General features: G+C 35.9%; 1 long non-coding RNA gene across 1 annotated transcript; it reads right to left on the bottom strand.

Moving 5' to 3' along the window:
• Positions 1–213: 213 nt before the first annotated feature.
• LOC117784938 lies at positions 214–533 on the bottom strand. Its single transcript, XR_004617460.1, has 2 exons — positions 441–533; positions 214–357 (listed from the first exon to the last, which is right to left on the bottom strand). It is a non-coding gene; the product is annotated as an uncharacterized LOC117784938 (long non-coding RNA).
• Between the last annotated feature and the right edge of the window lie 11848 nt (positions 534–12381).

Raw genomic sequence — 12381 nt, 5'->3', positions numbered from 1 at the left:
TCTATATAAGTAGTCTCTGCTCGTATCTATAGTCTATTGTTTTTACCAAGTTGAATGAAAATTGGCCTCACAAATTGTTGTTGTTTGTTGTTGTGGCAGAGGAGTCGTCTATTAAATTGCACATGTGGCAGTCAGCTCATTTGTCAAGTGGCAAATCACTTGAAAGGCCAGAAGAAAATGGCAGGAAAAGCCAAACAAACAATACGATAAACATCAGCTTTGCATTTGCATGTACTTTCAATTGGTTTGTGTCTTGGCTCTTTGATCACAGATCACAGATCGCAGTTCGTTGATCGCTGATCGCTGATTGTTGATTGTTGATCGTGACCGATCGACGGCATTTCCCACGCAAGTTGGCTAAAAGAAAATGGAGAAACGTTAACGGGTAAAGGGGAAGCAAATCAAATTGTTGGCCAAAAACTTGTAAAGTTGACACAAACCACAAAACAACTGAGTGTTCGGTTTGTTAGATGATACCCCAACATGGCCAATACGTGTGGACGTAATTTGCTGGGTCAAAAGTGTTGCAGTCTCTGCGAAGATGATTCTAATAGCCAAGCTGGGTCTAATGGGTTTTTAATGAAGCCGACAGGGTGGAGAAATTTGTCAGCGACGTGCAAATTGAAATTAAGTAAGCCAACTTAAGCGTATTAATTATGACTGTCAAGCCAACTCTACAACAACTAAGAGAGAAGAAAAATAAGAAAGAGAAGAATGGGAAAGGGAAAGGAGGAATAAGAGGAAAACCTGAAAGTTGGTTTTAACAATTTAGCAATTTAGCAGGTGGCAAACTTCAATGGGCAAACCGAGTGGCTTTTGCATTTGCATTTGACATTTAGTGCAACTTTTGTAAGATGCGCCAAAAAATCATGAAAGCAACTTTCCCGCCTCCCTCCGGCGCCGTCCAGACAATCCCCTTCATGCCAACGAGAAGCGACAAAAACAAAAACAAAAACAAAAAAAAAGAGCGTGGCATTTTGGCTGCTTACTGCATTTGGCCAAAATGTCTATAGTTCAATTGCTGATATTTTGTTTTAGTGCCACACGAAATACACAAAAAACACTCGACACGTGACCTATCCAAAGAAACCGAGTCTCTCCAGCAGGCGATAGTGTCTGGCATTGATATGGACGCGTGACACGCAACGTGACTCACGAGTATACATTTGGTACATTTATACAATGAAAGATATAATCTAAGTTGCATTTGGTTCAGAAATAAGATAACTATTACTTTAAATTATATCAATTTTTAAATTGACAATTATTATAAAAAATGTAAGACTTAAATAAACTGTAATTTCTCTATTAAATTTTCATTCTGTTTGGAATTTAATTTTAAAAATATCGTTCTAAAATTTATAATTTTAAGGGCCGGTTTTTCAAAGTCTCCTTAAATTTAAGCGAAGAAATATTTACAAATTTGACATTAATTTCTATACATTTTACGTCAAATTATATCTGATTTAGTTACTAAACCCCTTAACTAGACATTGAATAACAGACCGTTAGTAATTTTTCTATTGTAAAATTTTTAAAATTAACACAAGACTTTCATTATTTTTTTTTTAACTGTGGGTAGAGGATTCAGTTTTAAAATATGGTGATTCCAGCTGTCACTCACTGATTTCTCTCAGTCTATAGAGGTCTTGAAGATCTCCAAAAGCAACAACTTGAGCTGTATTGACTTTTTAAAAGATTTAAGTGGCTAAGGAGTCTATATACTAACTGTCTGTCATCTCTAACTATGTTTGAGCAACTCACGCGCTCATCTCCAGATCTCTTGCCATGGCTTATGCTGATGGCTAATGAATTGTGCGAGTTGGCAATGTAATAAATCTTCAATAAAACTGAGTCATGCAGTCAAATGTGTGAAATGCATTGAGAATTAGATCGCAAATGAAGGTTGACTTTATTGTTGTTGTTAGCTGTTGGTTAATTTGTTGCAGTTCTTGTATTATTGTAGTTGTTGTTGTTGTTGTCGCCATGCAAATTGGGCTCACGTTTTGCGCATTAAATGCAACAATTGCATATTGGCCACTGTCGATGATTAAGTTCTCAGCACCTGGTGGCATGCATATAGTTAATCAAAGGGGCAAAGGGAGTGTAAGGGGATCGGGTATGTGCTGCCTGCTAATTGGCAGCAAGCTGGTCAAATCGCTGACCCAAACGCAGCTCAATTAGCCAAATAATGGCAGACAATGGCCAATAGACAGGCAGCGAAACCTTTTGATGGCCAGCTTTGATCTTAACAGCAACAAACAACAAAAATAGCAAAAAAAAAAAACAACTACAAAATATTTACCGTAACGCATTACGGCGCACAGATTAAAAGCAAATGGCAGGCCATGCAACAAGAGGCAGAGGCATCAACAGACTAAAGTTGCAGTTGCAGTTGCTATCAGTATCAATAGTAATTTCAAGTTTCACTCGCCACAGCAACTTGACAAGCGGCCAGTTTGGGCGGTAGAGAGTGTGCAGCTGAACTGGGACTTGGACTCGGACTTGGGATTGGGATTGGGACTAGCGCACATGATGGTGTCGTAGGTCAGGCAGTCAGGCTGCAAACGGCAAACGGCAGCGGCAACAAAATGTGTCTACGATTGTGGCAGTTCTCCAACTGCAATTTGTGGCCTAGGACTTGCAGCATGCCGTTGCAGTTGCCCCTCAAAACAACCTCCTATTCCAAGTGCCACAGTCCCAGCAGCAGCAACAATGTAATGACGATTTGTAGCCAATTATTTCAAATATTGTATTGAAATTGTATGGCAGTGTGTGGCTATCTTGATGCTGGCATCTGCAACAAGCTGCAAGTTGCAAGCTACAAGCTATAAGCTGCACGTAGCCAGCTTGAGTGTGTCAAAGTGGCCACTCGAAGTCATCGTCAATTGCTGGCCATGGTCAGCATTTGACATTGCAACCCGCTCTCACAGCACAGCTTCGAACCCACAAGCCAATATCCAATACCCAAACCGCTTGCCATGGCTGCTGTGGATTTGTCATATGCATAAGTTGATTAATCACCTGCTTAAGGTTGTTGTTGTTGTTGTTGTGCTGTTATTGTCCAACGGGTCACGTCAACTTTCGACTTCATCAGCACGCGCCCGTTGACCTTTGCAGTCGGCAGGTGCAACAACTGCCATTCAGTGGTTTATTTTAGCATCAGTTGCATCATTGCCGTTCATTTGTCATCATCAGCATCATCAGCATCATTGTGAAAAGGTTGAGACTTCGCTTAACAGTGCTTAAAGTTTAAGTTGGCAATAGCTCAACTTAATAGATAAAGTTGAAAGTTAACACAGCTGGTAAATATATTAATTGAAAGGTTGGTTGTTGGCAAACAATTTTACATGATATAGTTGTTTATTTCATCCATCTTAAAAGCTCAAGTTGATTGTTTTAAAGCTTCTTGTATATCTTCTTTTTTGTCAGTCGACTATTTTAAATTTCAAGCGTTAGAGTTGATTATTTTTAGCCGCTTTTAAGTTAAACTTGATGGTTTTCAATCAACTTTGAAAGTTCTGTTTAAGTTGTCAGTGTTGTTTTTATTTTAAGTTGTAAAATAAAAATTTTTTTTTAATATTATGAGTACTAAAAGCGAACAATTTGTCTATTTTGATTATTTTAAAGCAGCTTTCAACTGTCGAAATATTTTTTAATTTTTTTATGTTTTACTTAATAAACAAAAATTAATGATTACATAATAGTTCGAGTTATCTAAGCTAGTTCGGCTTTAAATTTTAAGTTTATTGATTTTAAGCCGCTTTGAAAGCTTTGCCCCTTACTTTTTTTATATTTTTAAACATACATTTTCTTTTATTACACAGTTTAATTCAATATAATTACAACAAACAATTAAATAAACATGAAACTTTCTTTGAAATCGCTTTAAAATCACAATCTGATTGTTTTCTAGTAATTTTGAAAGTTTTTAAATAATATTATTTTACTTCAGGGATACTATTTATAGATTTATGTTTTTATTTTCTAGTATTTGTAATGCATAATTAATATTGTTTAATAATTAAAAAATACCATTTTATGCATAAGCCCTTAACTGTTTTTCAAAACGCAGCAACACGACTAACCACAATTACAATAGCGTTCAATAACCGGGCAAGAATGTGTTTGTCAAAAGATATTAATACCTTATTAGAGGGTTTGTCAATGTGGTCGATGACAGCACCAAAGAAAGGCATAGAAGTACGAGTAGTTGAAGAGAGAAGTGTGGAATATTAATGAGTAGCCGTATGAATACTTATGTATATTCATACTCATACTTATAGCTATATTCGTACGAGTTCTGGGTGTGCAGACGACAATTGCATTTCCGCTGAATTCTTGGCTCAACAACAACAACAACCTTGCAACATTGCAACGGATCAACATTTTGGCTGGCGTCAGTAACTGAACTTGAAGCTGAAGTTGAGGAGAGAATTACAGGAAACGCAATCATAAATCCCAATGATGGTCATTGCAATAGAACTATAGAGAGAATAGAGAGAGGGAGAGAGAGAGTGATAGAATTCTTATGCAATATCGTGGCAATTAGCCTGGTCAATGGCCAGCTCAGGTTGTTGTTGTTGTTCGCCTGGCAGCAACCAGGAAATGTTTGGCCAAAACACTTGTCAGATTGCATGTTCAATTCTAATAATATAATTTTTTGTTGCCTTGGCAATATTTGCGTGCTTGGGCATTGTCCCAAGACTTATCGACATGGTTTGTGGCACGGTCTTTCTCTCTCCCTCTCTCTCCTTTTGCTGGTGTCTGTATTACAACATCATTAGAATTTGATTTGCATTTCCTTGGTGCGCGATGCGACGCGTCACAAACATGGCATTAGAGCCCATTTAGCTGTCGTGTGGCAATTATTGATCAACAAGGTGCCACAATCGGCCAGCCAATGGGCCCTGCCACTGCCACAAACTGCCACAAGAGTTGCGGCTGCTGCTGGTGGTCAAGACTGTGCTGCACAGATTTCCTTTTGATACTCGTTACTTAAAAAATAAGTCAAAGGGGTATATTGTGTTCGTTGAAATGTGAAATGACAGGTAGAAGGAGGCATCTCTGACCCTATAAAGTATATATATTCTTGATCAGCATCAACAGCCAAGTCGACATAACCATGTCTGTCTGTCTGTCTGTCCGTTTGTCTGTCTGTTCGTCCTTATGAACAAACGGATCTCAGAGACAGCAAGAGGTAGAGCAACCAAATTTGATACACAGACTCCTCAAGTCGCGAAAAACCACCACAGCCACAGTTTTTAAGAAAATTTAGTTTTTTTAATATATAACAATATATATTACAATTATTCATAATTCTATTTAATCGCAGCAATATCGAACAAGTAGAACAGCAGTAATAGCTAACCAAAGTACTTAAAGCAAATCAAGCTCCCGAAAGTATGCAACAAAATTTTTATTTTTGGACCTTACAAAATTCTTCATACCGAAATTATTATTTTTTTTTTTAAGTATCTTTGTTTATTAAAAGTTTCAATGCTATAATTATGAACATGTTTTCTGCTACCTCTTGGAAGCTTCACAAGTTACTACAGGTATACGTCTTTATTATTATTCAATAGATTTTATTATAATTAAATAGTTATTTCTTTAAGGTACTTTTATATATATTTAAATAAATAACGGGTATACTATAGTCGGAATGTCGCCTATAACCTTTCTTTTTCTTCTAGTAAGTATTATAGAAAAAAGTGCCCAGCATGGAACGCCTTCACTGATAAAAAAAATGTTCTAAAATCAAGATTTTGGTCTCAGAACTAAGATTTTTGGTCTAAAAAATGCGTCGAGAACATAAAATTCTTGAATTAAGAAAACACATCTTGATTTTAAGAACATTTTAAATAAGACCAAGTTCTTATTTTAAGAACAAATGTTCTTAAAATTAAAATCAAAAAATAAAATTAATGAAAATTATTTTTTATATTTATATTTTATTTTTGAATTTTGATTTATTTATATTTTATTCTGTCTTAGTAATTTTATAAATGTTATTTTAATTTGTTACAAGGGGGATTCGAACCGCCGCCTACTGCTTCACAACTGAAGCGGCCTCTCTAACCAGAGCGCTACGGTGCCATCATTTCTTTGATACGAAATAGTATCTATTTATACTTTCCTAACAATTTAAGATTTTTATTCTTATATTAAGAGTTTAAGATTTTTTAGATTAATAATCTTAGTTTTAGTAATTTGGTCTTAAAATAATCTTATTTTAAGAACAAAATATTCAAGATGAATGTTCTTGATTTTAGAACTTGGTCTTTTTTTTCAGTGTTCAGTTGTGATTTTTAAACCGTTGCCAGCGAGCAATTTGATGCTTAATGTTGCCACAACAGGCTGCAACTTTGATTCCTGCCTTTGCAGCTTTGTGGCCGCGTTAGTTGGTCATTACCAACAACAATGTCGCTGTCTATTGTGGACAGGGTTTGTTGACTGACGCGCTGCTGACATTTTGCTGCCACTGTGCGGTGCTGCCTCTGCCCCCTCCCCATGGGTTGCCTGCCCCTTAGCACGCTTTCGCTGGAGCTGCAAGCGTTTAAATATTTATGTCTTATGTACTTAAGTTAATCACATCGAAATGATGAGTCCCAACTGCCAACAACTACCGTTGCCGACATTCAAATCATTTCCCTTCTCAACTCTATGCACAATTTCCAGTTTCTTATTGTTGCTTAGCCTTTTTTTTTTTTTTGCCATTTACTCAAACTATTATTATTGTGCTTCTTTCTCTTTATGTCTTCTTTCAAGTGTCATTTATTGAGTCGTTAAAATTCCTCTGTGCATTTGTTTAAAATATTGTAATTATTTAATGGCACTTAAAGCTGTTGCAGTCGGCCACAAAAAGTCCACAGCAATTTTTGGCTAGTTGAATGTTCATTTAACAAATTACCAAAAATGGCGAACCAAACCGCCAAAAGAACAAATGAAATTGCAGCAACAATAAAAGCAACAGTAATAACAGCCACAACGACAACAATAACAACGGCGACAACAAACCACGATAACAATAACAATGCCAATGTTAAGGACCCATAAATATGGCTTTAAAAGTTGTTGTTATTGCTGTTATTATACACTCACTGAATAAGGGTATAACTGCTGAGTCAGTACTTTAAATTAAAAAAAAAACAAATTGTTGGATATATATAAATATTTAAATATAATATAAATAAATAAATATAAATATGAAAATAAACTTACAATTTTAAAACTGATGCCTCAAAGTATGTTGTGTTCAAAATTATGTTGTTGAATTATTTTTAAACATTTTTAAAATCATCTTTTTGCATATCTAACTCATTTAGTACTGAATATCATTAAAAATAATTTTCTAAGAAGTCTAATTATTTTATTTATTTCCCAGTTTTGTTTTTCTTTTAGCATTTCTTAGCACAATAAATCAAAAATACAATTTATAGAACTCCTTAATTTTAATAAATTTTTTACATACTGATTTTCTATCTCTATATATTTGTAAGGGTATTCAAGCGGCGACTTGTCATAATAATTTATCCAGCCGCTGTGGCAATTGTTGGCGGCATTTTGCTTTTTGCACGGCGTGTGGCAGCGTTGTTGCATTTCATTAATTTACGATTATTGACAAAAATTGTTAAGGCTGGCGACTCAGTTGTTTTGGCCATTTTTGGGCTGGCCATTTGCAGATTAGAAGCCAATTTGGTGTGAAGTGCGCGCCGCAGTCTGGACTCTTGACTGCCACTTTAACGGCAGCTGGCACTGCATCAATCAATGCAGCCGACAATGAGTGGAATGAGTGGAATAAGCAGGGTGAGTAGAGTGAGCAGAGGGAGCAGAGTGAGCAAGTTAAGGCAGGAAGATGGAGGACAAACTGACCTTGCAATAAGGAAGCGGCATTCGTCACTGTCCCAAGCAGCAGCCCGAGCTTAAAAATTTTCGTGTGAATTCCTCTTATTTATGTGGGCAATTAGTCTGGAGCTGGCCTAGGATTGGGATTGGGTTTGGGATTAGGATTGGGACTGGACGCTTGCCAGAACTAATGAGCGTTAGACGGTTGGTTGGCAGAGGAAGTGAGTACAAGTATTTTTTAAAATTTATTTATTTTTAATATGTTGTACTCCTCTGCTGCTGCCTGTTCCCCCTCCGGCTTCCTGGGTTGACGCTGCTCATCGTCAGTATCGTGCGGCCCACTTGAAATTTTACAACTCAATAAATTGGCAACGCTTCTATCTGCGCTTACCAATCAATGAAGACTCCCTTCCTCTTCCTCTTGCTCTTCTTCGGCCTGCCTGCACACACTCCCTCCCCCTATGCTAGTGTGTGCGCAATTATTGTTCTAACGGCATTTGGGCAATTTAGTGCCGCCTTTTTGGGTGGGCAGTGCGATGACCGCAGTCGATGTTGCCCCGGCTGCTGTTGCTGCAACTTGTGGCCGGCATTGTCTGCTTGCCTCTGCCTTCAACTCCAATTTAACTCTGTCTGCGTGCGCTTGAGGCTCTGGCCTGTCCTGGCCCCGAACATGGAGCATGGAGCATGGAGCATGGGCCACAGTGCCACAGACGGAGGCCACACAAAATCATCAACATAAATTTTCTTTTAGTGCGTCGCTGTGTTTGCGTGCCCCTCAGCCAGAAAGTCAGGAGTGTGGCACGCAGGGAGTGGAAATGGAGTGGACTTGAGTGGAGAGTGAAGAGTGAAGAATGGAGAAAATCTCGCGCGTTTTTTGGGTGTTGAAACTCATAAAAGCAAGCGCCGTTTTTGGCCATAAAATTGACAGCTTATGGCTAGGAAATTGAATAACGGCTGTGTTCTATTCCAGCTTATCGGTTGCATGATCATCGATAAACTAGAAATCGTTATGATCGATTAAATGCACTGATTGGCTAATGAGACCAATGGCAAACCGATCAAAGTCTAACAACAAAATGAGGCTAACATGCTTAGGAAATAAGTACGAGTTGGATAAAAATAATAACAATAGATAAAGTATTAAAAATAGTAACTCAGGGTAACAACTTATTTTATTCATAATTTTCGGATTTTTTAAATATAAAAAATAAGTTGTCTGTAAACTAATTTAATAACTATAAAACAATACATGTTAAAAATTGATTTGTTGATAAGTTGTCTGTAAACTAATTTAATAAATATAAAAGAATATATGCTAAAAATTGTTTTTGAAAATAAAAATTATAATTGTTACGATCTCTGGAAATAAGTGACATATATAAGCATTGACAATTTTTTTAAAAATAGTATACAAAGCAAGGAAACTATTTTATATTATCTATAAAATAATTTTACTAATAAATAACAATTCAAGCTTGCCTCAAAATTTAACTGCTTATCCGCTCGCTTTTAAAGAAGTATAATCACATATAATTGTGAATTCATATTTTTGAGAGCTCAAAGAGAATTGCGAAAAAATATGAGTTTCTTTCAAATTATATAATATGCAAGCGATTATTAATAGACATTTGCTATTACTTCTCTCTCTTCACGTTATTTCATTTGGTTTACAATTAACTTTGGCTCATAAACATGTCTAGGAAATAAATTGCTTGCTATTCTATTCGTAAGCTTTTCTATTTAAAAATTCTTAAGTTTATTTTCTTTTTTTAATGGTTGCCCACAAAACTCACAGACATTTTTTTTTTTGGAGCCAGACTTATGAATATATTTGTTTGTTAGATTGTTGGGCTATTTCTATCTTTTTGGCTTTGGCTAATTTGTTGGGTGCTCAACAGCGAACATTTTAATGAATTTTTGTTGAATATTAATATGCAACAACAACAAGAACAACAACTCAGCTGGCAGCAAAAGAGGCGTTAAATGTTCTGCAGTTCTGAAAGTACCGTTTGCTGTGCGTTATGGTTTGTTGACTGCCGGCGACAACTTCCGACGCACCAGCAACAACAACAACAACTTGGAAAAAGGCCAACAGCCAACAACAATAACAAGAACCACAACTGGACGCACCGTTGCGGGTGGCTTGCAGCCGTCGTCACCGCTGTGTTACCACTGTATAGTGACAATGTTGGTAACAGGGAGAGAAAGAAGGGAATTTCGAGTTGAAAGAATTGAAAATTGCTTAGCGCGTTCTTCTTGTGGTTCTGCAGAGCGCAAAGTCTATTTAATTTAGCAGTTAATTAAATTTTCTACACTTTTGGCCAACTCACTTGACAGCAGGCGGCATCTTTCAGTTCTGCCCTTAATAAACTTTAGTTCACAGCGGACTGCCGGGCGGGCCAATAACAATGGAAATGCGAAAAACGACAAAACACCTGCTAATGACCCAAAATTGGCGACTGCAGTGAAAACTCATAAAGCAGCAAAATGAGTCAATAACACCTGAAAAAAATAACTTAATAAAAACAACAACAGAAACAGAAACAAAAAACACCTGCTGTTTGCATAATTTTATTCCCAAAAATTCAATAGTTCCCCACCTGCCACCCTCCTTTTTGTCTTATTATTCGCATTTTCATTAATTGGAATTTCTTTGGTTTAACTCCTGGGGGTTTGGTGTTAACAACAACAACCACAACAACCCTAACAACAACCACAACAACTTTGAACACCGGTAGCCTCGATTATGGGTTTGGCTTCGGTTATTTTTTCTTGTTTGTGTCGCGCCTGAATGCGGCTCGATAAAGCCAGACAATGGACAAATCTATTAATAAAGTTATGAAATTCGCAATTGTGCTTAAAAATAGGGTGTGTTGGGCGTTGGGACAAAGAAAGTGCTCATAACAGTAGCAATTGTAACAAAGCCATAATAATTAAGGTTTTCAATTCAAAATTTGGCACATTTTTGGGTTTATTTTTACAAAATTAATAAAACACGTTAAGGAGTTAGTAGACAAATTATGAGTAATGGACGGCTTATAGTCGAAAAATAATAAATTTTTTAAGTGATCAAAATTTGAATGCAGAATCAATTTACGGGCCAAAACAATAACAAAATGACATTCCGCATCAAAATCGGTTGAGTTTTGACAAAGTTATGAGATATCAAAGTTTTTGAAAAAATGTTAAGGGGTTGGTATGCAAATTATGAGTAATGGACGGCTTATAGTCGAAAAATAATAAATTTTTTAAGTGAACAAAATTTGAATGCAGAATCAATTTGGGGGCCAAAACAATAACAAAATGACATTCCGCATCAAAATCGGTTGAGTTTTGACAAAGTTATGAGATATCAAAGTTTTTGAAAAAATGTTAAGGGGTTGGTATGCAAATTATGAGTAATGGACGGCTTATAGTCGAAAAATAATAAATTTTTTAAGTGATCAAAATTTGAATGCAGAATCAATTTGGGGGCCAAAACATGAACAAAATGACATTCCGCGTGAAAATCGGTTGAGTTTTGACAAAGTTATGAGAGATCAAAGTTTTTGAAAAACTGTTAAGGGGTTAGTATACAAATTATGAGTAATAGAGGGCTTATACTCGAAAATAATGAAATTTTCTAAGTGATCTAAATTTGAATGCAGAATCAATTTGGGGGCCAAAACATGAACAAAATGACATTCCGCATCAAAATCGGTTGAGTTTTGACAAAGTTATGAGAGATCAAAGTTTTGAAAACTGTTAAGTTAGTATACAAATTATGAGTAATAGAGGGCTTATACTGAAAATAATGAAATTTTCTAAGTGATCTAAATTTGAATGCAGAATCAATTTGGGGGCCAAAACATGAACAAAATGACATTCCGCATCAAAATCGGTTGAGTTTTGACAAAGTTATGAGAGATCAAAGTTTTTGAAAAACTGTTAAGGGGTTAGTATACAAATTATGAGTAATAGAGGGCTTATACTCGAAAATAATGAAATTTTCTAAGTGATCTAAATTTGAATGCAGAATCAATTTGGGGGCCAAAACATGAACAAAATGACATTCCGCATCAAAATCGGTTGAGTTTTGACAAAGTTATGAGAGATCAAAGTTTTTGAAAAACTGTTAAGGGTTAGTATACAAATTATGAGTAATAGAGGGCTTATACTCGAAAATAATGAAATTTTCTAAGTGATCTAAATTTGAATGCAGAATCAATTTGGGGGCCAAAACATGAACAAAATGACATTCCGCATCAAAATCGGTTGAGTTTTGACAAAGTTATGAGAGATCAAAGTTTTTGAAAAACTGTTAAGGGTTAGTATACAAATTATGAGTAATAGAGGCTTATACTGAAAATAATGAAATTTTCTAAGTGATCTAAATTTGAATGCAGAATCAATTTGGGGCCAAAACATGAACAAAATGACATTCCGCATCAAAATCGGTTGAGTTTTGACAAAGTTATGAGAGATCAAAGTTTTTGAAAAACTGTTAAGGGGTTAGTATACAAATTATGAGTAATAGAGGGCTTACACTCGAAA

Source organism: Drosophila innubila (assembly GCF_004354385.1).
Source record: "Drosophila innubila isolate TH190305 chromosome 2R unlocalized genomic scaffold, UK_Dinn_1.0 1_C_2R, whole genome shotgun sequence".
In the NCBI taxonomy this organism is placed as follows: Eukaryota; Metazoa; Arthropoda; class Insecta; order Diptera; family Drosophilidae; genus Drosophila; species Drosophila innubila.
The sequence above is the reverse complement of the archived record's forward strand: the minus strand, read 5'-3'. Positions and strand labels throughout refer to the sequence as shown.